This window comes from Tachyglossus aculeatus, unplaced genomic scaffold, assembly GCF_015852505.1.
Source record: "Tachyglossus aculeatus isolate mTacAcu1 unplaced genomic scaffold, mTacAcu1.pri scaffold_75_arrow_ctg1, whole genome shotgun sequence".
NCBI lineage: Eukaryota > Metazoa > Chordata > Mammalia > Monotremata > Tachyglossidae > Tachyglossus > Tachyglossus aculeatus.
In genome coordinates this window covers 531,548-559,304 of record NW_024045092.1, presented here as the reverse complement: position 1 = coordinate 559,304, position 27,757 = coordinate 531,548, and the positions used below count along the sequence as shown (strand labels likewise).

At 45.8% G+C, this 27,757-nt stretch overlaps 1 pseudogene; it reads left to right on the top strand.

The window, feature by feature from the left end:
* The first annotated feature begins 10,349 nt into the window (after positions 1-10,349).
* LOC119923972 lies at positions 10,350-26,451 on the top strand (annotated as a pseudogene).
* Positions 26,452-27,757: the final 1,306 nt, after the last annotated feature.

Sequence of the window (27,757 nt, the reverse complement as noted above, 5' to 3'; positions counted from 1 at the left end):
GCAGCAGAGGAGTGGAGGGTACGGGCTGGGTTGTAGAAGGAAAGGGAGGTGAGGTACGAGGGGGCGAGGTGTTGGAGAGCCTTGAAGCCGAGATTGAGATTTTTGCCTGATGCATAGGTTGATTGGTAGCCACTGGAGATTTTTGAGGAGGGGAGTAAAATGCCCAGTGCGTTTCTGCACAAAGGTGATCCAGGCAGCAGCGTGAAATATAGATTGAAGTGGGGAGAGACAGGAGGATGGGAGATCTGAGCAGTAATCCAGTCGGGATAGGATGAGAGATTGAACCAACAGGGTAGCGGTTGGATGGAGAGGAAACGACGGATCTTGGCGATGTTGCAGAGGTGAGATCGGCAGTTTTTGGTGACGGATTCGATGTGAGGTGTGAACGAGAGAGTGGAGTCGAGGTTGACACCGAGGTTGTGTGCTTCTGAGATGGGAAGGATGGTAGTGCCGTCTACAGTGATGGGAAAGTCAGGGATAGGGCAGGGTTTGGGAGGGAAGATAATGAGTGCAGTCTTGGACTTATTGAGTTTTAGATAGTGGGCAGACATCCAGATTGAGATGTCTTGAAGGGTTGGTTTGGATTGGGTTGGACATAGTCACTGTCCCACTTGGGGTTCACAATCTTAATTCCCATTTTACAAATGTGGTAACTGAGGCACAGAAAAGTGGCTTGCCTAAGGTCACACAGCAGACAAGTGGTGAAGCCGGGATTAGAACCTAGGTCCTTATGACTCCCAAGGTTGGGCTCTATCCACTAGACCACGCTGCTTCCCTGTTAGACTAGTTCCTTTCCTACGCAATGTTTCTGAAAATGATCAGTTTTAATCTCGAAATGTAAGAGGCAAATGTTGCTATCCAAGTGGTTACTGAGAGCTCTGAATGGATCCCAGTGCTCCCAGGTGGTGGATAGCAAGGATGGCTGGGACAAAGAGAGGTGGCTGCACAGCACACATCTCTCTGTGCCTCACAGTTCTCCCTCTGTCTTTCTGCAGCTGTGTCTCCTGAGATAGCAGGGCTAGGAGTGGCTGCCTAAACCCCAGGTGAAAAGACCCAGATTTTGACATTTTTTTCATATCAACTGCTGCCTGTCTTCACAACCCAACCCCAATTTTCTCCTAAACACTGGGCTCTTCATTCATTCATTCATTCAATTCATTCAATCGCATTTATTGAGCACTTACTGCACTCTCAAGGACCCAAGAATTATAATAATAATGATGACATTTGTTAAGCGCTTACTATGTGCAAAGCACTCTTCTAAGCGCTGGGGGAGTACAAGGTGATTAGGTTGTCCCGCGTGGGGCTCACAGTCTTAATCCCCATTTTACAGATGAGGTAACTGAGGCTCAGAGAAATTAAGTGACTTGCCCAAGGTCACAGCAGACATGTGGCAGAGCCGGGATTAGAATCCATGACCTCTGGCCCACAAGCCGTGTTCTTTCCACTAAGCCATACTGCTTCTTATGTGCACATTGTTCAACAAATCTTCTGAAGTAATCACCGGATTAAGTAGCTATTGCTATCGATTACCTCACCTACAAAGTTTAAACTTCTCTGACCGCCCCCCCACATCCCCTCAACGCCCTGCCAACAATTCAGCTCAACCCAGTCCTCCTCTTCCAACACACCTTTCCCCTCGCCCTCGTGCACCCAATCCTATCCCACCCCTTGCTCCCTCCCCACCCTCTCCCCTGCCCAATCCTGTCATTCTGTCCCAGCACCACCTCTCCTCCCTTCCCCCATGCCTTGGCCCCCCATCAACTCACTCTCCCCACCCCCTCCCCACTCCTCTCGTCATCCCCTGCTCCAGAACCACCCCCGAACATAGCCTCAGCCAAGTGCACGTAGATAGAAAATACAGTGCATGTAGTTATTATTAGCAAATACCATTGAGTCAATTCTGATTCATAGCAACTATATGGATATGTTTTCTCTAGAAAGTCCTATCTTCTGCCATAGTCTGTAACTTTGCTAAAGGTTCTTCCATTATTGTTGTTGTGGTTTCTATTCATCTAGCTGCTGGTCTGCCTGTTCCAAGGTTTTCCCAGAGTTTTCCTAGCAATAGTGGCTTCTCCAGGGAATTAATCCTCTTGATGATGTGTATAAATATGCTAATCAAAGTCGAGTCATTTGGCATTCCGAAGATCCCATTGGCTAATTTTCTCCAAAACCCATTGTTTGTTTTTCGGGCAGTCCATGATATAAGCAAAAGACTTCTTCAACACTATATGTCAAAAGAATCGTTCTATCCTGTTTTGTCACTGTCCACTGTTCATTGTCAGATACAAACATTGTCACTGGAAACACAATAGAATTGACAATTTGTATTTTTGTGGCAATTGTTACATCTGCAGGTTAAATTATTTTTTCCAGGATGATCATAGCAGATCTTTCTAACATTAATCTCCAGCAAATTTCTTGACTACTAGTTCCTTTATTTTTGATTATCGATCCCAGGAGAGAAGAATCATCAACTATTTCAATCTTCTCTCCATCCACTATAAATCTGTTTAAACTTCCAGTTGTCATGATCTTTGTTCTCCTGACACTCAAATGCTTCTTCTAATCTTCTTCACTTTGTGCTAGTAGGGTTGTATTATCAGCATAACACAGGTTGCATATATTCCTTTCTCCAATTTTTACTTCCTGTTCATCTTCATCCAGTCCAGCCTTTTAGATTATGCATTCAGCATAAGGGATGAACACATAAGGCGATAAGACATATCTTTGTCTTACACCCTCACTAATGGGAAACCAGTCAGTTTCTCCATATTCTGTTTTCACTGTTGCCTCTGTTCAGCACACAAGTTCCATATTAATGCAATTCAGTGGTCCAGCATGCCCATTTACCTTAATGTGCTCCAGAGCTACTCATGGTCCATACAGTCAAAGGCCTTAGTATAATCAGTAAAGCACATGCTGACTTCCTTTTCATATTTTCTTGTTCTTTCAATTATCCAGAGGACATCAGCAATACTATCTCAAATCCCTCATCCTTTCTTGACTCCTGCTTGAACATCAGACAATTCACGTTCTAACTAGCAATAACGTTTAACTTTTTAACTTTTAGCAATACCTTGCTGGTGTGTGTGAGATCAAGGACATTGTATGATAATTGTCATGTTTAGTTATAGCTCTTTTCTTCAGTAATGGAACATATATTGATCTCTTTCAATTAGATGACTATTGAGTGGTTAGCCATATCTGGCAATATAAGTTGGTAAGGACTTTAACCAATTTCTATTCAGCTGCCTGAAACATCCTAATAATAAGTCTATCAAAGCCTGGTGCCCTATTTTTTGCAAGACCTTTCATTCATTCATTCGATTATTCAATCATATTTATTGAGCACTTACTGTGTGCAGATCACTGTACTAAGCGCTTGGGATGTACAAATCGGCAACATATAGAGATAGTCCCTATCCAACAACGGGCTCACAGTCTAGAAGGGGGAGACAGACAACAAAGCAAAACTAGTAGACAGGTGTCAATATCATCAGAATGAATAGAATTATAGGTAGATACACATAACTAGAGTAATAAATATGTACAAATATATACAGCACTTGTATATATTTGTACATATATACAAATAGGTAGAGCAGAGGGAGGGAGGGGGGCGATGGGGAGGGAAGGAGGAGAGGGGAAAGGGGGGCTCAGTCTGGGAACGCCTCCTGGAAGAGGTGAGCTCTCAGTAGGGCTTTGAAGGGAGAAAGAGAACTAGTTTGGCGGATGTGTGGGAGGAGGGCATTCCAGGGCAGAGGTAGGACGTGGGCCAGGGTCGATGGCGGGAGAGGTGAGAACGAGGCACGTTGAGGTGGTTGTCGGCAGAGAAGCAGAGAGTGCGGGCTGGGCTGTACAAGGAGAGAAGGGAGGTGAGATAGGAAGGGGCAAGGTGATGGAGAGCCTTGAAGCCAACAGTGAGGAGTTTTTGCTTGATTAGAAGGTTGATAGGAAACCACTGGAGATTTTTGAGGAGGGAAGAGATATGCCAAAATCGCTTCTGTACAAAGATAATCCGGGCAGCAGAGTGAAGTATAGCCTGAAGCGGGGAGAAAAAGGAAGTTGGGAGATCAGAAAGAAGGCTGATGCAGTAATCCAGTTGGGATAGGATGAAAGATTGAACCAGCAAGGTAGCTGGTGTGGGGAGGGAGGGCATTCCAGGCCAGGGGGATGATGTGAGCCGGGGGTCGACGGCGAGAGATGTGGGCCTGGAATGCCCTCCCTCTGCCCATCTGCCAAGCTAGCTCTCTTCCTCCCTTCAAGACCCTACCTAGTTCACCTCCTCCAGGAGGCCTTTCCAGACTGAGCCCCTTCCTTCCTCTCCCCCTCGTCCCCCTCTCCATCCCCTCATCCTACCTCCTTCCCTTCCCCAAAGCACCTGTATATATGTATATATGTCTGTACATATTCATTACTCTATTTATTTATTTATTTATTCATTTTGCTTGTACATATCTATTCTATTTATTTTATTTTGTTAGTATGTTTGGTTTTGTTGTCTGTCTCCCCTTTTAGACTGTGAGCCCACTGTTGGGTAGGGACTGTCTCTATATGTTGCCAACTTGTACTTCCCAAGCGCTTAGTACAGTGCTCTGCACACAGTATGCGCTCAATAAATATGATTGATTGATTGATTGATTGATTGAGAGGCGAGAACGAGGCACCGTGAGGGGATTAGCGGCAGAGGAGCAGAGGGTGCAGGCTGGGCTGTCGAAGGAGAGAAGGGAGGTGAGGTAGGAGGGGGCAAGGTGATGTAGAGCCTTGAAGTCGAGGGTGAGGAGTTTCTGCCTGATGCATAGGTTGATTGGTAGCCACTGGAGATTTTTGAGGAGGGGAGTAACATGCCCAGAGGGTTTCTGGACAAAAACAATCCGGACAGCGGCGTGAAGTATGGATTGAAGTGGGGAGAGACAAGACGATGGGAGATCGGAGAGGAGGCTGATACAGTAGTCCAGACGGGATAGGATGAGAGCTTGAACGAGCAGGGTAGCGGTTTGGATGGAGAGGAAAGGGTGGATCTTGGCAATGTTGCAGAGCCGAGACCGGCCGGTTTTGGTGATGGCTTGGGTGTGAGGGGTAAACGAGAGAGCGGAGTCGAGGATGACACCAAGGTTGCGGGCTTGTGAGACGGGAAGGATGGTAGTGCCGTCAACAGTGATGGGAAAGTCAGGGAGAGGGCAGGGTTTGGGAGGGAAGACAAAGAGTTCAGCCTTGGACATGTTGAGTTTTAGGTGGCGGGCAGACATCCAGATGGAGATGTCCTGAAGGCAGGAGGAGACGCAAGCCTGGAGGGAGTGGGAGAAAGCAGGGGCAGAGATGTAGATTTGGGTGTCATCAGGTTAGAGATGATAGTTGAAGCCGTGGGAGTGAATGAGGTCACCAAGGGAGTGAGTGCAGATGGAGAACAGAAGGGGACCAAGAACTGAACCTTGAGGAACCCCTGCAGTAAGGGGATGGGAGGGGGAGGAGGAACCTGCAAAAGAGACTGAAAATGAATGGCCGGAGAGATAAGAGTAGAACCAGGAGAGGACGGAGTCTGTGAAGCCAAGGTTGGATAGTGTGGTGAGGAGAAGGGGGTGGTCCACAGTGTCGAAGGCAGCTGAGAGTTCGAGGAGGATTAGGATAGAGTATGAGCCGTTGGATGTGGCAAGCAGAAGGTCATTGGTGACCCTTGAGAGGGCAGTGTCCGTGGAATGTACGGGACGGAAGCCAGATTGAACGGTGTCGAGGAGAGAGTTGCTGTTGAGGAATTCGAGGCAGCGCGTGTAGACGACTCATTCAAGGAGTTTGGAAAGGAATGGTAGGAGGGAGATGGGGCGTTAACTAGAAGGTGAGGTGGGGTCAAGAGAGGGTTTTTTTTAGGATGGGAGAGACATGGGCATGTTTGAAGGCAGAGGGGAAGGAACCAGTGGAGAGTGAGCAGTTGAAAATGGACGTTAAGGAGGGGAGAAGGGACGGAGAGAGAGATTTCATGAGATGGGAGGGAATGGGGTCAGAAGCACAGGTGGCCAGAATAGCACTTGAGAGGAGGGAGGAGAGCTCCTCTGAGGATACTGCTGGAAAGGATGGGAGTGTAGCAAGGAGTGTTGAGAGCCGGGGGTTGGAGATGAGGGGGGAGTGACTGGGACAGACCTGGTGGATTTAATTTTATTAATGAAGTAGGAGGCCAGATCGTTGGGGGTGAGGGAAGGAGGAGGGAAGGAGGATGGGATATCCTCCCATCACCTCAATCAATCAATCAATCAATCGTATTTATTGAGCGTTTACTGTGTGCATAGCACTGTACTTGGCGCTTGGGAAGTACAAGTCGGCAACACATAGAGACAGTCCCTACCAAACAGCGGGCTCATAGTCTAGAAGGGGGAGACAGAGAACAAAACCAAACATACTAACAAAATGAAATAAATAGAATATATATGTACAAGTAAGGTAGATAAATAAATAAATAAATAAATAAATAAATAGAGTAATAAATATGTACAAACATATATGCATATATACACGTGCTGTGGGGAAGGCAAGCAGGCAAGATGGGGGATGGAGAGGGGGACGCGGGGGAGAGGAAGGAAAGGGCTCAGTCTGGAAAGGCCTCCTGGAGGAGGTGAGCTCTCAGTAGGGCCTTGAAGGGAGGAAGAGAGCTAGCTTGGTGGATGGGCAGAGGGAGGGCATTCCAGGCCCGGGGGATAACGTGGGCCGGGGGTCGATGGCGGGAGAGGCGAGAACGAGGCATGGTGAGGAGATTAGCAGCAGAGCAGCGGAGGGTGCAGGCTGGGCTGCAGAAGGAGAGAAGGGAGGTGAGGTAGGAGGGGGCGAGGTGATGGAGATCTTTGAAGCCGAGGGTGAGTAGTTTCTGCCTGATGCACAGATTGGTAGCCACTGGAGATTTTTGAGGAGGGGAAGTAACATGCCCAGAGCGTTTCTGGACAAAGACAATCCGGGAAGCAGCATGAAGTATGGATTGAAGTGGGGAGAGACAAGAGGATGGGAGATCAGAGAGAAGGCTGATGCAGTAGTCCAGACGGGATAGGATGAGAGCTTGAACGAGCAGGGTAGCGGTATGGATGGAGAGGAAAAGGCGGATCTTGGCAATGTTGCGGAGCTGAGACCGGCAGATTTTGGTGACGGCTTGGATGTGAGGGGTGAATGAGAAAGCGGAGTCGAGGATGACACCAAAATTGCGGGCTTGTGAGACGGGAAGGATGGTAGTGCCGTCAACAGAGATGGGAAAGTCAGGGAGAGGTCAGGGTTTGGGAGGGAAGACAAGGAGTTCAGTCTTGGACATGTTGAGTTTTAGGTGGCGGGCAGACATCCAGATGGAGATGTCCTGAAGGCAGGAGGAGATGCGAGCCTGGAGAGAGGGGGAGAGAGCAGGGGCGGAGAAGTAGATCTGGGTGTCATCAGCGTAGAGATGATAGTTGAAGCCGTGGGAGCGAATGAGGTCACCAAGGGAGTGAGTGTAGATCGAGAACAGAAGGGGACCAAGCACATTCTCCCACCCAAACCTTGTCCTTACCCTGACTTTCCTATCACTGTAGATGGCACCACCATTCTTCCTGTTTCATAATCCAGCAATCTTGGCATTATGCTTGACTCCTCTCAGTTATTCAACATACACATTCAGTCCATTACTAACTCCTGTCGGTTTGACCTTCCCAAGATCACTAAAAGCCACCTTTTCCACTCTGTCCAAACTGCTACTACATCAGTTCAAGCACTCAACCTATCCTGCCTTAATTACGACAGCAGTCTACTTACCGCCTGTTTTCCCCCACTCTGATCCATGCATCACTATGCTGCCTCTATCATTTTTCTACAAAAATGTCCAGTCCATGTTTCCCCACACCTCGAGAACTCACAGTAGTTGCGAACCCACCTCTGCATCAAACAGAAACACCTTTTAATTAGCTTTAGCTTTAAAACATTCAATTAGCTTTAAAACATTCAATTACCTTCTCTGCTACGATCTCACCTTGCTATTCTCCTAATACAATCCAGTCAGCAGACTTCACTCCTCTAATACTTACCTTCCCACTGTACCTCGATCTCATCTATCTCACCTCTAACGAATTCTGCATATCCTGTTTCTTGCTTGGAATGCCCTTCCTCCTCATATCTGACAGAAAATTACTCTCCCTGGCTTCAAAGTTTTATTGAAGGTACATCTCCTCCAAGAGGCTTTCCCTGACTAAGGCCCCCTTTCCTCTTCCCACACTACTTTCCGCACCACCCTGGCTCTCCTTTTAATCATCCTCCTTCCCAGCCCTAAAACGCTGTTGTACATATCTGTAATTTATTTATTTACATTAATGTCTGTCTTCCCCTCTAGACTGTAAACCTTGTGGGCAGGAAATGTGTAATTATTATGTTGTACTCTCTCAAGTACTTGGTATAGTGCTCTCCCCACAGTAACTGCTCAATAAATAGTTGACCAACTGACTGACTGACTACAGTTATCATGGCGTGGGACCCTGGTTCCTGTCCTTCATAAACTGCTAATCTCCTCACCGTGCCTCGTTCTCTCCTCTCTCGCCGTCGACCCCTCCCACGTCATCCCCCTGGCCGGGAATGCCCTTCCTCCGCACATCCGCCAAGCTAGCACTCTTTCTCTCTTCAAAGCCCTACTGAGAGTTCACCTTCTCCAGGAGGCCTTCCCAGAATGAGCCCCCGCCTTTCGCTCCCCCTCCTCCCCCCCACCCCCCTGCCTTACCTCCTTCCCCTCCCCACAGCACCTGTATATATGTATATATGTTTGCACACATTTATTACTCTATTTTATTTGTACATATTTATTCTATTTACTTTATTTTGTTAATATGTTTTGTTTTGTTGTCTGTCTCCCCCTTCTAGACTGTGAGCCCACTGTTGGGTAGGAACCGTTTCTATATATTGCCAACTTGTACTTCTCAAGCGCTTACTACAGTGCTCTGCACACAGTAAGCATACAATAAATACGATTGAATGAATGCATGAATCCTCCAGGATACCACTGACCCAGCAACGATACCACTTTGCTTAGGAGTAGAACAGGAAGTATGCTTATGTGGCAGGACCACAGAGGTATCTGCCTCAATCCAAGTGGCCACATCTGAGATGAAGGCAACACAGAACAGAAAGGCCAAGTTTCTCTTCCTCCTGTTTCCAAATTTCTCTCTCATGCCATCTCCCTTCCTTCCCTCAAACCTCCCCCCTCTTCCCTTCATCCATTGCTTATTCCTGCCCTCGCTGGTGTTCTTGCATCACAGAATCAGATGTCCCAATCCATTTTCCCTCTCTTCACAGTGAGAAAATCACCCATCTCAGACCTGTACCCTTGAATCAGAGCACAGGGCAGGGAGGGAAGACCCTGTCAGGGGCATCCTCAGAGAAGGAGACTTGCAGGAGGTGAAAGATCTTTTCTATAGAACTAACCCTCCATCGTGGCCAGGGGCAGGGGTGGACTTGGGGGACTGAAGATGTCCAGTTTTCTCTCTCGAACGTAATGTCACTGTCCAGTAACTGTGGTTTCTGTTTCTCCGTTCACATCCCCCAAGTTACAGAGCATGTACAGAGCCAACACTAAGCTCCAGGAAGATGTCCCAACTCCTGGACAGGAGGAACTGAAGGTGTCCACTAGCAGGGAAAGTTGTGCCTTGCAACATGGGATCAGATAATAGTTCCATGGTCGGTACTGGATCATCAGAAGGGAAGCTGGGGGATATCAGAGTCCGAGATGGATGGCCAAGAGGAAAATCATCCCACTACTCTTTCTAAGCCTGGAGATGATCAAGCACATTCATATGTATTTATTTGTGCTTATTGTGGGCAAAGTACTGTACTCAGTGCTTTGGAGAGTACAGTACAATAGAGTTGGTAGACAAGGTCACTGCCCCAAAGGAGCTAGCAGTTCAGAATGAGAGACAGAGAGTTAAATGAATTATGATAGAAGTGTAAGGATATGTAAGATAGGTGTTGTGGGCTTGTGAGAGGTATTTCTAGACTGTGAGCCCGTTGTTGGGTATGGACCATCTGTATATGTTGCCGATTTATACTTCCGAAGCGTTTAGTACTGTGTTCTGCACACAGTAAGTGCTCAATAAATGTGATTGAATGAATGAATATCAAGTGCTAAATGGGTCCCGATTTAAGTGCACAGGCGATGTAGAATGGAGCACGGGATGGGAGGGCTTTGTCTGGGAAGATTTCTTGGCGGCAATATGGTTTGACTGTGGTTTTGATGGTGGGGAGAGTTTCTCCCCTCCTTTCTATCTTACTCTCACAGTCTCTTCACCCCCATTATTAGATCTAATCTACTACCGGTATATCACTACAGAGGCTGCTGTCATATTTATTGAAATTTTAATTCAATGGATGCTACTGATCTCTCATTTGGAATCGTGATTCTGATACAGTTCAGAATCTTAGTCAACATCTTCCTCCTCCTGTTTTATGTTCTTGTGGTCTCCACCAGGCACAAGACTAGTTCCACTGAACTGATTGTCGTCTACCTGACCTTGGCCAACTCCATCATCCTCCTCACCGTTGGAATCCCTGAAACTATGTCAGCCTGGGGGATAAGAAATTTCCCAGATGATGTTGGTTGTAAAATCATCATGTACCTTTACCGAGTGGGCCGGGGCCTTACCACCTGCACTACCTGATTCTTGAGCATCTTCCAGGCCATTACCAACAGCCCTGGCACTTCCTGGTGGGCAGATATCAAAGCAAAATTACCAAACTGCGTTCTCCATTCCTGCCTCATCTCCTGGGCCCTCAAATACGCTGATAGAATTGGATATGCCAATATATATGATAAGCCCCCAGTCCAATAGCAGTTTTCAAATCATGTTGGATATCAAATATTGCTCAGAAATTGGTATCAGTGAAGAAACCACCCTAGTAATTACAGTGGTTCTTTCCCTGTGGAACCTCTTCTTTGTGGGGTCCATGAGCACAGCCAATGGCTACATGGTGTTTGTCCTGCACAGACACGACCAGCAGGTCCACCACCTCCATAGGTCCGGCTGCTTCCCCAGGGTGATGTCTGAGGTCAGAGCAGCCATGAGAGTGGTTGCCCTGGTCACCCTCTATGTCCTCCTCTATGGGCAACAGACTATCGTGGTGAGTGTTCTAGTAAACGTTAAAGAAAACTCTCCTTTGCTAGTGAAGAGCCATCTGGTATTTTGAGTCTATTCCTGATAACTCATGGAGACAGGAGAATAAGGACATTCTAGAAAAGGGAATCTCCCATGTCTGACCTGGATCAATCAATCAATCAATCAATCAATCAATCGTATTTATTGAATGCTTACTGTGTGCAGAGCACTGTACTAAGCGCTTGGGAAGTACAAGTTGGCAACATATAGAGACAGTCCCTACCCAACAGTGGACTAACAGTCTAGAAGGGGGAGACAGAGAACAAAACCAAACATATTAACAAAATAAAATAAACACAATAGATAAGTACAAGTAAAATAAATAAATAAATAGAGTAATAAATATTTACAAACATATATACATATATACAAGTGCTGTGGGGAAGGGAAGGAGATAAGATGGGGGAGATGGAGAGGGGGACGAGAGGGAGAGGAAGGAGAAGGCTCAATCACTCTTAAGGTTCCAGATTAGTCAGTTGCTTTCCCATTGGGTCCGACTGGGATAGAGTGACCGGGCAACCTGATTTGGCAGCACTGTTTGGATGTTGGATATTGTTTCCTAAGGCTATCAAGGGTTAAGGGAGAAGCAGTTAAGCCTTATGGTGCTGTGGCTTCCCTTCCCTAAATTTCCTCCATGCCAAGGAGGCCCCCCTGTGCTGGGATAGGGTGACTAGGAAACCTAATTTTGGCAGCACCATTTGGATGTTGGAGAATCTTTTCTGAGTCTCCGAAGGTTTAGAAGAGAACCAGTTATAGCTGATGGTGATATGGCTTCCCTTCCCTAAATTCCTTCTATGTCTTTAAAGCTGCCCTGACCTGGTCCTGGGCAATAGTGATGGCAGGAACCAGGAATAAGGGAAGTGAGTTGGCCCTCAAAGCTCATCCTTGGTCTAGCATCCTGAGACTGTCCTCACCCTGCTGCTGTAGGGTCAGTTCCCCAGTGTACCCAGCACGGAGGCTAGCTCCAGAATGATAATCGCCCTGGAAGCAGATTCAAGCGGAAGCAGCCACAGCTGGAGCAGCAGTGACATCTAAGATGCTAGATAGGCTGGACTAGGTGCTATGGATTTTCAGCTCAGTACTGTGGGAGATGGTGTAGAGTTTTCTGTTGCAGATAAAGGAAGTTGGGAATGTCCCTGATGGGCTCCACCTTTCCCACATTCAGTTAAAAGCTGAACATGGCACCCATTACACTGAGGGACTTCTCAACCTACCTACAATCTCTTTTATCATCTGTCCTCCCAGCCAGAATGCAAACTCCGTGTTGACAGGTATCAAGCAGCGTGGCTCAGTGGAAAGAGCCCGGGCTTTGGAGTTAGAGGTCATGGGTTCATTCATTCATTCATTTATTCAATTGTATTTATTGAGCGCTTACAGTGTGCAGAGCACTGTACTAACCGCTTGGGAAATATAAGTTGGCAATATATAGAGATGGTCCCTACCCAACAACGGGCTCACAGTCTAGAAGGGGGAGACAGACAATAATACAAAACACGTGGACAGGTGTCAAGTCATCAGACCAAATAAAAATAATGTAGTTGCACATCTTTAACAAAATAACTAGAATAGTAAATATGTACAAGTAAAATAAATAGAGTAATAAATCTGTACAAACATATATACAGGTGCTGTGGGGAGGGGAAGGAGGTAGGGTGGGGGGAGGAAGAGGGGGAGAGGTTGGGAAGGGGGAGGATGGGGAGAGGTTCAAATCCAGCTTCCACCACTTGACAGCTGTATGACTTTGGGCGCGTCACCTCACTTCTGTGTGCCTCAGTTCCCTCATCTTTAAAATGGAGATTAAAGCTGTGAGTCCCCTGTGGGACAACTTGATCACCTTGCAACCTCCCCAGCGCTTAGAACAGTGCTTTGCACATAGTAAGCTCTTAACAAATACCAACATCATCATCATTATTAATTATATTGTGCTCATCCAAGTGCTCTTCACACAGTAAACATTATTAGAGTCTAAGTCTCTTGAGGACAGCAGTCTTGTCTACCACCTCTATTGGACTCAAATGCTAGTACAGTGCTCTGCACATAGAAGATGTTCATTAAGTACTATTAAGTTGTAAGCTGTGTGCTCTGCACATGGAAAGTGCACAATAAATGCGATTGAAAAAATAAGGTGTTGATGGCTATATCAGCCTCCTCGCTGACCTCCCTGCTTCATGTCTCATCTGCTCCAGCCCATATTTCATTCTGCTAACTGGATGATTTTTCTACAAAAATGTTCAATCCATGTTTCCCCACTCCTGAAGAACATCCAATGGTCAACCATTCACTTCTACATCAGACAGAAACTCTTTACCTCTGGGTTTAAATAATTCGATCAGCTTGCCCCCAATTACCTCACCTCACAAATCCCATTGATTCATTCATTCATTCGATCGTATTTATTGAGTGCTTACTCTGTGCAGAGCACTATACTAAGCGCTTGGGAAGTACAAGTCGGCAACATATAGAGACGGTCCCTGCACAACAACGGGCTCACAGTCTAGAAGGGGGAGACCGACAACAAAACAAAACTGTAGACAGATGTCAAAATCAACAGAACAAATAGAATTAAGGCCATATACACACATCATTAACAAAATAAATAGAATAGTAAATATGTACAAGTAAAATAAATAGACTTGTATAAATATATACAAGTGCTGTGGGGAGGGGAAGGAGGTACGGTACTCATTGAGAGCTTACTGTGGGCAGAGCACTGGGCTAAGCGCTTGGGAGAATGTGATGCGGCAGAGTTGGTCCCTGCCCACATTGAGCTTACAGTCCAGATGAGGAAAGAAGAAGAACGAGTGTTTTGGGGAATCCAGAGGCGTAGCTATCTGTGCACACCCGCCCTCACTGCATGTTCTCTCTTTCCAAAAAGGTTGAGTTTGTACTATCCTCTGCTGGATGTTGAAGAAATCTTGAATCCGGTTCACAAGGATTGCCCGGAGGGTAATGCTAATACAAACATGGGAAGCAGAGGATGGGCACGAAAAGGAAAGTCCACGCACCCCTACCAGAGTTGGGTTTTTAAAATTATTTCTATTTTTAGAAGGTGTCGGGGGACTTTCCCTCAGTTACCATGCGGGCACTAGTGGGTGGGGAGCTTGACTCACAACCACATGAAAATGCTTCTCTCTACTACTAGTAAATGAAATCTGCATTCATTCATTCATTCAATCGTATTTATTGAGCGCTTATTGTGTGCAGAGCACTGTACTAAGCACTTGGGAAATACGAGTTGGCCCAGCCCATACACTTTAATCCTCTAATGCCAACCTTGTCACTGTTCCTTGATCTCATCTATCTTGCTGCTGACCTCTTGCCCATATCCTGCTTCTGGCCTGGAATGCCCTCCCCTTTCATATCCTAGAGACGATTACTCTCAAAGCCTTATTGAAGACATATCTCCTCCAAGAGGCCTTCCCTGACCAAGTCCTCATGTCCTCTTTTCCCACTCCCATCTGCATCACTCTGACTTGTTCCCTTTACTCACTTCCTCCTTCACTCACCAGCCCCACGGCACTTAAAGCACATATTCATAATTTATTCATTTATATTAATATCCGTGTCCCACTCTAGACTGCAAGCTCACTGTAGGCAGTGTTGTTGTGTTTTACCCTTCCAAGCGTTTAGTATAGTGTTCTGCACACAGTAAGTTCTAAATAAGTATAAATGATTGATTGATTGATTGATTGATTGAAAAGCTCCTTCTAGGAAGGGATTGAGTCTACTAACTCTATTGCACTCTCTAAAGTACTTAATAAATAATTTAATACATGGAGTGGCAATCAGCAAACACATGGAAGAGTACAGAAGACATATCACCTTACCTCACAGGTTTTAAAATTTAATGACAAGCCCGATTTCAAATTGTGGGACAGAACAGCCAGTAATATGAATATATCTGGATAAATAAATGATGGAACATACAAAGAAATATAAAGGTAGATAAGTTCTTTAGATTTTGCTGTGCCCATCGTAAGTCTTCATTAAATGTTATCCATCTGGTTAAATAGCAGATTTTGAGTGGCTTTCTTCTTGAATATTTTGCACCACTGTACACTTGCTTTATATCTGCTAAAGGCCTAATTCAGTATTGTATTGGCACTATCAGTGAAAATGAGGAGGAGCCTGGGAGTGAATGAAATGATGATGGTGGCGATGGTCTAGCAGTAACTAGGTAGTGGTGATTCACTTAGTGCTTGGATTATCACAAGCACAGAAAAGTTAATCAAGAATTTAAAAGGGGCAGGAAAAAGGGTGACGGTGATCAGAAACTGATGGAATTTCAGATTCTGAAAGAAATAAGACAATAAAATGTAGAACATGCAATTTGAGAAAGATACTCTTAGAAGGTTTAGGAAAGTGATGGAAAACAAAAACAACTATTCCAATTACAAAAAAACCAAGAGGAATTTGAAGAACCCTGAAGATTAAGCAAGCAGATGTCAATTAATGGAAACATTCAGTGACATGTTATATTTTTATAGAGTCTTTCTCCCCAAGAGTTCAAAGGTGTAGGAAAAAAATGTAACTTTTCTAAATATATTTTCAAGCCCAGGTTTTAAAAGCTGTTAAAAGGAAAATCAAGATAGAGAAGTAAACAGAAGCAGTGAGAAAAAAAATAATAATAATGGCATTTATTAAGTGCTTACTATGTGCAAAGCACTGTTCTAAGCGCTGGGGAGGTTACAAGGTGATCAGGTTGTCCCACGTGGGGCTCACAGTCTTAATCCTCATTTTACAGATGAGGGAACTGAGGCCCAGAGAAGTTAAGTGACTTGCCCAAAGTCACACAGCTGACAATTGGCAGAGCTGGGATTTGAACCCCTGACCTCTGACTCCAAATCCAGTGCTCTTCCCACTGAGCCACGCTGTTTCTCTAAGGGCAATAAGCATTTCAAAATAGTCCATAAACTGTGTCTGTTGAATGTCATCATCATCATCATCAATGGCATTTATTGAGTGTTTCCTGTGTGCAGAGCTTAGTACTAAGAACCTGGGGGAGTACAATATAACATAGTGCCCACTATATACAGATCCCCCTCCTCCCCCTCTCCATCCCCCCACCTTACCTCCTTCCCTTCCCCACAGCACCTGTATATATGTATATATGTTTGTACGTATTTATTACTCTATTTATTTATTTATTTTACTTGAACATATCTATTCTATTTATTTTATTTAGTTAATATGTTTTGTTTTGTTCTCTGTCTCCCCCTTCTAGACTGTGAGCCCACTGTTGGGTAGGGACTATCTCTATATGTTGACAACTTGTACTTCCCAAGCGCTTAGTCCAGTGCTCTGCACACAGTAAGCGTTCAATAAATACGATTGATTGATTGATTGATGGTCATCGTGGGGAGCGTGGGAAAGATAGGGAGTATGTGCACACAAACTGTACCCAACAGCTCAAAGCCAAACAGACTCAACAACAGGAGATAAAGGGACCAGGGCAAGAAAAACAACCTTGCACCTGCAAAGCTCGGAGGCAACCTCAAGGCCATATCCACAGCCAGCAATGGTTGGCAACGGGTGGCTGGGGGCCAGCCAGAGCAAACGCTTCGTGATGGACAGAGCTGTTGCTAGGCTAGTGGCTGGAGGGTGGCGAGTGAGTGTGCTACATGGCCTGAGAAAATCCTGCCCCCGGGCAACGGGGGGTATAAGAGACGAACAAGACAAGGGGGGTGCAAGCACGCACGCAGCTCACACGCACACACAGGTACTCTCTCTTCCTCCCTTTCTCTCTCTCTCTCTTTCTCTCTTTCTTTATTAACCATGTAATCGCTGATAGCAAATAAACGGCAACCAAGCTTTGGACCTCTGGCTGACTCTTCCTGGTGTGAACGCGCGGCCTGCGTCCGGAGACGTCCGAAGACCCGGAAAGGGTAAGAACCCGAGAGTTGCCCCCGAAACCCCGGGAAGCAACGGTCATGACTGTTGATGATTATTGATGATGATAATGATGATGGAAGAGTGAAAGGGGAAGAACCAAGATATAGTGTGCACGAAAATTGCTGATTCTTAACACTAGGCTGAAGGAGGGACTTTGTAGTCATGAGTCACTAACCCTTGAGGAACCACACATTCCCACATGAAGGAGTCATTGCCAATGTGTTTGATAGCCACAAATCCAAATTTTTAAAAATGTGAATTTCACACTCCTCTTTCCCCATCCCTTTACTGATCCTCAGAGACTTCAATATCCCTCTGAGATTCCTGATGACCCCCCCTGGAACCTGCCCCTTCTCAATCTTCAATCCCGCTCCACCCCACCTCAACCACTCACCAACCTGGACACACCCTCCATTTCACCATGTCTAGTTATTGCACAATCTCTAACCTCATTAACTCTGAAATTCCATTCTCCTCACATGAATACTCTCCCACACACCCCTCTTCAGAAATCTCTTCTGTTACATCACAGACACTTCCAATCCCTTGACCTTCTCTAGTGTTCCAAAGTTATCAAGATACATTTGGTCTCCGTATGTAACCTTCTATCCCTTGACATACAAATCCACACTCACAGACACCTTAAACATAACATGTCAAAAACAAAACTCATCTTCTAACTTAACCTCTTTCTGCCAAGGGAAGTCCTATAACTCTAGACGGCATCACTGTCTGCCTCTCAATGCCCAATACTTTTAAAATGTCCCCGACTCATCTTTGTCATTTGCCTGCATAACATCTATAGAATCTACCCCTTCCTATTCATCCAAACTGCTATCATGCAGATCCAAGGACATATCATGACTCACCCTAACTACTGCATAAGCCTCCTGCTGACCTCCCTTCATGCTGTCTCTCCCTACTCCAGTCTTTACTTTGCTGCCTGGATCGATATTTTCTAAACCGAAATTCAGTCCTTATCTCCTTACTCCTCAAAAACCTCCAAACGTTACACACCCATCCTCATATGAAGCAAAACCACCTTAACACCAGCTTTAAGGCACTAAATCATATCTTTCCCTCCTGTTTTACCTCACTAATCTCCCACTGCAATCCAGCCCACTCACTTTGTTTCTCTAACGTCAGCCCACTAATTTCACATCGACCCTGTCTATTTGATTGTCCTTTTCCCATGTCCTCTCTCTGGCATGGAATTCCCTCTTCCTTCATATCTAACAGACCAAAACTCTCTTCACTTTCAGAAGGAAATTAAAATCCTAGCTCTTCTAAGAGGCCTCCCCTGATCAAGCCCTCACTACCCCTATTTGCCTTCCCTTCTGGATTGCCTAAACTCTTGGATCTATATTCCCTAAACACCTTGTATTTTACCCCATCCCAGATCACTTGTGTACATAGCCATATGTTACTTATTTTAATGTCTGCTTCCCCCTCTAATCTGTAAACTCCCTAGAGGTATAGGTCATGACTATATAATTGTATCGTATCATTCTCTGAGCATGGCCTAGTGGCAACAGCCCGGGCTTGGGAGTCAGAGGACGTGGGTTCTAATCCCAGCTCCACCTCTTGTCTGCTGTGTGACCTTGAGCAAGTCACTTCACTTCTCTGTGCCTCAGTTACCTCATTTGTAAAATGGGGATTAAGATTGTGAACCCTATGTGGGTCAACCTGATTACCTTGTAACTACCCCAGTGCTTAGAACAGTGTTGGGCACATAGTAAGTGCTTAACAAATACCATCATTATTATTCTCTCCAAAGCACTTTAGAAAGTGCCCTGCACACAGTAAGCACACAGTAAAAACCATTGATTGATTTATTGATTGATTCATGTAAGAGGATGGGAGGTCTGAACCAATGAAATTAGAGAAGCAGCGTAGCTCAGTGGAAAAGAGCGTGGGCTTTGGAATCAGAGGTCATGGGTTCAAATCCCGGCTCCGCCAGTTGTCAGCTGTGTGACTTTGGGCAAGTCACTTAACTTCTCTGTGCTTCAGTTACCTCATCCGTAAAATGGGGATGAAGACTATGCGCCCCACGTGGGACAACCTGATCACCTTGTAACCTCCCCAGTGCTTAGAACAGTGCTTTGCACATAGTAAGCGCTTAATAAATGTCATCATTATTATTATTAATGAAATGATATTATGGGAAACGTAGGCTTGGCTCCAGGCAGTGCTGGGTTGTGGATGAGAGCTGGGTTGTCCCCTGGGCTGCAGGATACAGCACCGATGTTGCCATGTTTCTATATGGGCATCTCAGATGGTGAATTAGCAGCAGGGAGCAAAGTCTGAGCATTTCCAGTGATGTCCCAGTCCAAGTGTCAGAGCAGATTATTGATTCTTCCTTGCTCCTCCCTGCCACATCACTCCCTGAGGGTAGGAATATATGAGGAAAGTGGCTGATAAAATGCTACCTCAACTTTGTCCAGCCTGAATCTGACTGCCTGTGAGCTGTCCTCCTAGCAGGAACGAGTGATGGAAATGGGTGAGAAGGATAAAACCATCTTTGTCTGAAAGTGTGGTTTCTGGCTTTCCATAGGAAATCTTGATCTTTGGACTCGAGCTCTGAGGTGGGGGTCAGGGCTGGTCATCCCTGAAGAACCTTCTCCCAGGGCTCCCTCTTTCCTATTGCCAGGAGCTATGGAACAGGGGCTCTTCATTTTCAGACTGGATCCCCTCCTGCTTGATGTCTTGGAAAAGAATGAGTTTTAAGCTCGATAAGCAGGAGACAAAGCTCTGCCATATGAATGGCCAGTAGGAACTCGGAATGGCTCCCAAATGGCACTCAGGTGTCAGCTGGTAGGGAGGACTGAGGCAGAGAGAGGTGACAGCACAGTACACATCTACATGTGCCCCATGGTTCCCCCTCCCTCCTTCTGCAACCATGTTTCTAAAGGTAGTGGGACTGCCATTATAATAGCCCAGAAGTAGCTGATTCCTGTCCCCTCTCAGTCACCCTCCAGGACCACAATGACGCAAGCAATTAATGAATCATATTTATGGAGCACTTAACTTTGTTCAGAGCACTGTACTAAGCACTTGAGAGAGTACAATATGACAATATAAAACACACGTTCCCTGCCCACAACGAGCTTACAATCTAGAGGAAGGGACTACATTAATATGTGTGAGTAGGCCATTTATGATATATAATTTCATTTATGATATATAATTTGAAGACATGATGAAGCACTCATCTCAGCTCCCATAAACGCAGGATGGGTGGAGGGTGGAGATGGCTGCACTACAGAGATCACAGGCCACTCAGGGTCACATTGGAGGTGGAGGCAGCACACAGCAGAGTAGTAAAGACCAGTGCCCTGCTCCTCCTATCTGCTTCCACACCACTCCTTTAGCTGACCTCTAGCCTCCCACATCATCTCCCAAACGTATTTCTCTGCCCTACCTCCCTGCTCTATAATAATAATAATAATGATAGCATTTAGTAAGCGCTTACTATGTGCAAAGCACTGTTCTAAGCGCTGGGGAGGTCACAAGGTAATGAGGTTGTCCCACAGGGGGCTCACAGTCTTAACCCCCATTTTACAGATGAGGGAACCAAAGCCCAGAGAAGTTAAGTGACTTGCCCAAAGTCACACAGCTAAGTGGCAGAGCCGAGATTTGAACCCATGACCTCTGACTCCAAAGCCCGTGTTCTTTCCACTGAGCCATGCTGCTTCCCTCCTGGCTGTTCCTATCTCACAGAATCTGCTGATTGGCTGTTCTTATCTCACAGAATCAGCCGACCCCATTTCCTTTGCCAATTGTCCCAATCATTGTGATAATCCCCCATCTCAGACTTGTGCCCTTCTCTGGAGAAGTGAAGAGACCCCAGGAAGGGCATACTCATTGATGAGAAGGTGCAGGGGACGGAGTTCCCTTAGAACTGAAGCCCCAACCAAGGCCTGGGTCAGAGCTGAACTGGGAGGACTGAGCATGCTCAGTGTGATTTCTGCGACCCAACATCACCTCTGTCAAATGGCCCTGGTCTCTGTTTCACTGTCCACATTCCACAAAAGACAGAGTGTGGACGAAGCCAACCACAGTCTGCAGGAAGATGGAGGTTCCCACAGTCAGGAAGAGATTTGTGTGCACCTCAGACACTTTCGTGGATCATCAGAGGGAAAAGTTGGGGTATCAAAGTTAGGGATACAAGTCCAAGAGATTAATAATCCTATGGCTTTGGAGCTAGGACCTGAGATGATCAATTAATTAATGGTGCTTTTATCGATCACTTACCGTGTAAAGAGCACTGTGCTTGAGATTTGGTAGAGTACCATACAATAGAGCTGGTAGATGTTATCCCTGCCTACAAGGAGCTTATAGTTTAGAGGGGGAGGCAGTAAAATGAAATACAGATAAGGGAAGTGGCAGAGAAATGTGCATGTAAGTGTTATGTGGCTGAGGATGAGGTGAATATCAAGTGCTTAAGGGGTACAGATCCAAGTACATAGGTGTTGTAGAAAGTAATACAGGAGGGAGGAAAAACAGTCTGTGAAGAACGACCTTTTGGAGGAAATATGGTTTAAGCATGACTTTGAGTCACCCCTCGTTCCCACTAGGATAGGGTGCCCAAATGGCCTGATTTGGCTAGTACCATTTTCACTGGTCCCAGCTTCCTGCTGGCACAGCCACCTGATGTTCCGACACGGCCTGGCCAAAGTGACTCCATGTGCCAGGGTGGTGGCGGGCTTTCATGGTGTCCATATCCAGAGCATTATCTAGTCCAGAGAAGCAGCCAGGGAAGCTACAACCAGAAAAGCAGGGGTTGAAGTGTCTTTCTCTTAGCATTAAATTTCTCACTGTGCCCTGGGGCAAGACTGGTCTGAGGAGAGGGGACAGGGGAGGGGACTGAGCATGCTCAGTATGTTCTCTGTGACCTGACATTACTGTCCGGTGGCTGTGTTTTTAGATCACCCCCAACATCCCAGAAATCAAAAAGGGTGGACAGAGTGAACCATAGGTCGCAAGAAGATGTGCATACCCTCCAAAAAGGAGGAGCTGGATAAGCTTATATCAACCTGGTAAGCTGATATCAACCCCAGCACTTAGTACAGTACCTGGGACAAAGTAAGTGCTTAACAAATACCATAAAGAAAAAATGGAATTAATTTTTTTAAAAAACTGGAGGTCTTCACAGTTGAGGAGAGCTGTGCCCTGGAACTCGAGCTCATTTATCAGCCCCTTGGACCATAGTGTATCATCAGAGAGCATATCTTGGGACACCAAAGTTGGAGATGGATGTCCAAGAGGATGTCCACAGTTCCTCTAAGGGCCTTTGGAGCTGGACCAGAGAAAGAACAATAGGGTGACCCAGGCTGTCACTACAGCATGGCCCAGTGGCTACAGAGCATGAGCCTGGGAGTTAGAAGACCATGGGTTCTAATTCTGGCTCAGCCACTAATTTCCTGTGTGACGTTGGAGAAATCATTTCACTTCTCTGGGCCTCAGTTACCTCACTTGTAAAACGGGAATTAAGATTGTGAAGCCCCACATGGGACAGGGACTATGCCCAACCAGCTTTGCTTGTGTCCTCCCCAGGGTTTAGTACAATGCCTGGCACATAGTAAGAACTAACAAGTACCATGATGATTATGATGATGATGATGATGATGATGATGATGATTACTTCTGTTCTTATTTTATGAGGAAGGGATCCCAAGAGATGCCATCCCAAATCACCAACCCCAAAATAATGGGCACAATGGTAATGATCATACCTCTTGAAGAACGGCTCAAAACAGACAGGATTTTTTTTTCCTTCTTTTTAATGGCCAGTCACTCACTTATTCACTCATTCAATTTTATTTATTTATTTATTTATTTATTTATTCATTCATTCATTCAATCACATTTATTGAGCGCTTACTGTGTGCAGAGCACTGTACTAAGCGCTTGGGAAGTACAAGTTGGCAACATATGGAGGTGGTCCCTACCCAAAAGCGGGCTCACAATCTAGAAGGGGAAGAAAGACAACAAAACAAATCATATTAACAAAATAAAATAAATAGACTATGTAAATATGTACAAGTAAAATAGATGGAGTAATAAATCTGTACAAATTTATACAAGTGCTGTGGGGAGGGGAAGGAGGTAGGGCGGGGGGGATGGGGAGGAGGAGAGGAAAAAGGGGCTCAGTCTGGGAAGGCCTCCTGGAGGAGGTGAGCTCTCAGTAGGGCTTTGAAAGGAATAAGAGAGCTAGCTTGGCGAATGTGTGGAGGGAGGGCATTCCAGGTCAGGGTTAGGACGTGGGCCAGGGGTTGATGGCGGGACAGGCAAGAACGAGGCACAGTGAGGAGGTTAGCGGCAGAGGAGTGCAGGGTGCGGGCTGGGCTATAGAAGGAAAGAAGGGAGGTAAGGTAGGAGGGGCGAGGTGATGAGGAGCCTTGAAGCTGAGAGTAAGGAGTTTTTGCCTGAGGCGTAGGTTGATTGGTAGCCACTGGAAATGTTTGAGGAGGGGAGAAACGTGCCCAGAGCGTTTCTGCACAAACATGATCGGGGCAGCAGCGTGAAGTATACATTGAAGTGGGGAGAGACAGGAGGATGGGAGATCAGAGAGGAGATTGATGCAGTAATCCAGTCGGGATAGGATAAGAGATTGGACCATCAGGGTAGCAGTTTGGATGGAGAGGAAAGGGTGGATCTTGGCGATGTTGTAGAGGTGAGACCGGCAGTTTTTGGTGATTGATTGGATGTGAGGGGTGAATGAGAGAGCAGAGTCGATGATGACACCAAGGTTGCGGGCTTGTGAGACGGGAAGGATAGTAGTGCCATCAACAGTGATGGGAAAGTCAGGGAGAGGGCAGGGTTTGGGAGGGAAGATAATAAGTTCAGTCTTGGACATATTGAGCTTTAGATGGCGGGCAGACATCCAGATGGAGATGTTTTGAAGGCAGGAGGAGACATGAGCCTGAAGGGAGGGAGAGAGAGCAGGGGCAGAGATGTAGTTTTGGGTGTCATCAGCGTAGAGATGATAGTTGAAGCCGTGGGAGCGAATGAGTTCACCAAGGGAGTGATTGTAGCTAGAGAACAGAAGAGGACCAAGAACTGATCCTTGAGGAATCCCTACAGTAAAGGGATGGGAGGGGGAGGAGGAGCCCGCAAAAGAGCTACTGAGAATGAACGGCCGGAGAGATAAGAGGAGAACCAGGAGAAGACAGAGTCTGTGAAGCCAAGGTTGGATAGCGTGTTGAGGAGAAGGGGCTGGTCCACAGTGTCAAAGGCAGATGAGAGGTCGAGGAGGATTAGGACAGAGTAGGAGCCGTTGGATTTGGCAAGCAGGAGGTCATTGGTTACCTTTGAGAAGGCAGTTTTCGTGGAATGTAGGGGATGGAAGCCAGATTGGAGGGGGTCCAGGAGATAGATGGCGTTGAGGAATTCGAGGCAGTGAGTGTAGATGTCTCATTCAAGGCGTTTGGAAAGGAATAGTAGGAGGAAGATAGGGTGATAACTAGAACGGGAGGCAGGGTGAAGAGAGGGGTTTTTTAGGATGGGGGAGTCGTGGGCATGTTTGAAGGCAGAGGGGAAGGAACCAGTGGAGAGTGAGCGGTTGAAGATGGAAGTTAAGGAGGAGAGGAGGGATCTGGCGAGAGAATTCATAAGATGAGAGGGAATGGGGTCAGATGCACAGGTCGCCGGAGGAGCGCTTGAGAGGAAGGGGGAGATCTCACCTGACGATACTTCTGGGAAGGATGGGAGAGTAGCGGAGGGGGTTGGGAGCCGGGGGTTGGAGAAGGGGGAGGAGTGACTTTGGGGAGCTCAGACCTGATGTAGTTAATTTTATTAATGACGTAGGAGGCCAGATCGTTGGGCGTGAGGGAAGGAGGAGTTGGAGGAACAGTGGGCCTGAGAAATGAGTTAAATGTACGGAAGAGCTGACCGGGATGATGGGAGTGGGTGTTAATAAGGGAGGAGAAATAGTTTTGTCTGGCAGAGGAGAGGGCAGATTTAAGGCAGGAAAGGATAAACCTGAAGTGAACAAGGTTGGCTTGGTGTTCAGTCTTTCGCCAGCATCGTTGAAGTGAACGAGGGTGGCTTGGTATTTAGTCTTTCGCCAGCAGCATTCAGCAGCTGGAGCATAAGAGCGAAGGAGGCGGACAGTGGCAATGATCCACGGCTATGGGTTAGTGGTATGAGAGCAGCGAAGGGAAAGGGGAGCGAGGGAGTCGAGCTGAGTAGAGAGGGTAGAGTTAAGAGCAGTGATCTGATCATCTAGTTATTTATTGAGTACTTACTGTGTGCAGAGCATTGTACTAAGCGCTTGGAAAGTACAATTCAGTGAAAAATAGAGCCAATCCCTTCCCAACAACAGGTTCACAGTCTGAAAGTGGGGGAGACAGCAAAACTACTAGACAGACATCAACAGCATCAATATAAATTAATAGAATTATAAATATATACACGTCATTAATAAATAGAATAATAAATATGTACATATATACACAAATGCTGTTGGGGCGGAAGTGGGTAGAGCAGACAGAGGGAGTTGGGGTGATGGGGAGGGGAGGAGGAGCAGAGGAAAAGGGGGGCTCAGTCCTGGAAGGCCACCTGGAGGAAGTGAATGGGATGAACACAGGTAGCTAGATAGATAGATAATTGGGTATATGGATGTTCTAACAAATATTCTGTCCCTCTTGCTGTAAATATTGCAGTCCATGTATTTTCTATTGCTTTTCAGTTTTTACCGTTTACCAATCTTATACATCTGTAGACCTTCCCTTTTCTCTTTCCTTGTTTTTAAATTGTGAGTCCCCTGAGGGCCAGGAACTGTGTTTAATTTTCACTTGTGCAATTTTTCCAGACACTCAATACAATGGTCTACATTCCCTTAAGAACTCAATCGATACCATTACTATGACTACTATTACTATGATGATGACTAAATGCTCTCTCTTTCTTCATCTCACTGTTTCCATCTTCTCCTCTACACTCACCTTCCCCTTTTTCCTCTTCCATGTTGCTCTTACAAGCTCTTGATGCCAGTTTGAACTGAATATTTAAGCCAATGAATACCACTGAGGTCTCTTTCAGAATGCTGATTTTCTTACAATTCAGCCTTGGGCTCTTGCTGAACTCTGCCTCCTCCTGTTTTATGCCCGTGTGGTCTTCATCAATCACAAGTCCAGCTCCTCCGACGAGATCCTTGACCACCTGGCCTTGGCCAACACCATCATCCTCCTCACCAGTGGAATCTTAGAGACCCTTGTTGGGTGTTTTAATAAACTTGAAAGAAAAATCTACTATGCTCGTGAAAGACCACATGTTATTTGGACTCACTTTTTCTGCCGTGAGTCCATTCCTGATGATTCACAGTGACAGGAGAATACGGATATTTGTGAAAAGGCAAACTCCCATACCCAACCTGGAGCCTTCTACATTCCCAGAATTGACACCTGCCCTCCCCTAGGATCCCCCTGAGTACTCTTCAACTACAGCCTAGCCCACATATGTCACACCTCTAATGCTAACCTTATCATTGTATCTTAGTGTCGTCTATCTTGCCTCCGACCTCTCTCTCATGTCCTGCCTCTGGCCTGGAATGTCCTACCTACTCAATCCAACAGACAATTACTCTCCACCTCCTTCAAAGCCATACTGAAGACACAGCTCCTCCAAGAGGCCTTCCCTGGCTAATCTCTCCTTTCATCCTCTCCCACTTCCTTCTGCTTCACCTTGATTTTCTCCCTTTATTCATCTCCTCTCCAGTCTCCACAGCACTTAGGTACGTATTCATTTGTAATTTCTTTATTTATATTAACATTTGTCTCCCCCTGTACACTGTAAGCTCACTGTGGGCAGGGAACATGTCTGTTATATTGTTGTGTTGTACACTCCAAGCACTTAGTACAGTGCTCTGCATACAGTATGTGATAAATAAATATGATTGATTGATTTATTGATTGATTAAGCTCATTATGGGCAGTGATCGAGTCTACTAACTCGATCCTCCACCTCCTAACTCCTCCTCCTCCCCCTCTTCATCCCCATGCCTTACCTCCTTCCCCTCCCCACAGCACCTGTATATATGCATATATGTTTGTACGTATTTATTAGTCTATTTATTTATTCATTTTATTTGTACATATTTATTCAATTTATTTTATTTTGTTAATATGTTTTGTTTTGTTCCCTGTCTCCCCATTCTAGACTGTGAGCCCACTTTTGGACAGGAACCGTCTCTATATGATGCCAACTTTTAGTTCCCAAGCACTTAGTACAGTGCTCTGCCCACAGTAAGCGCTCAATAAATACGATTGAATGAATGTACCAACTCTATTGTACTCTCCCAAGCACTTCATAAAAAATTTATTTCACATAGTGGAAATTAATAAATAGAATTAATCAATTGATTGACTCTATGAGCTTAGTTTAATATACCATGCACTTGGAAGAGTACAAAAGTATTTCCTTTACTCAAGGTTCTTAAAACTTAATGGAGGAGTCAGCCTGACAAAACTGATTTCCAAATTGTGAGAGGAGAAGCTTGAACAAAGACCAAATAGTAAGTAATAAAAAATACTAGAAGAATAGAAGAAGAGTAGAAAATAGAGAGGCAGGGTGGCTCAGTGGCTCAGTGGAAAGAGCACGGGGTTGTGAGCCAGAGGTCATGAGTTCTAATCCCTGCTCCACCACTCATCAGCTGTCAGTTGGGCAAGTCAGTTAACTTTTCTGTGCTTCAGTTACTTCATCTGTAAAATGGGGATTAAGACAGT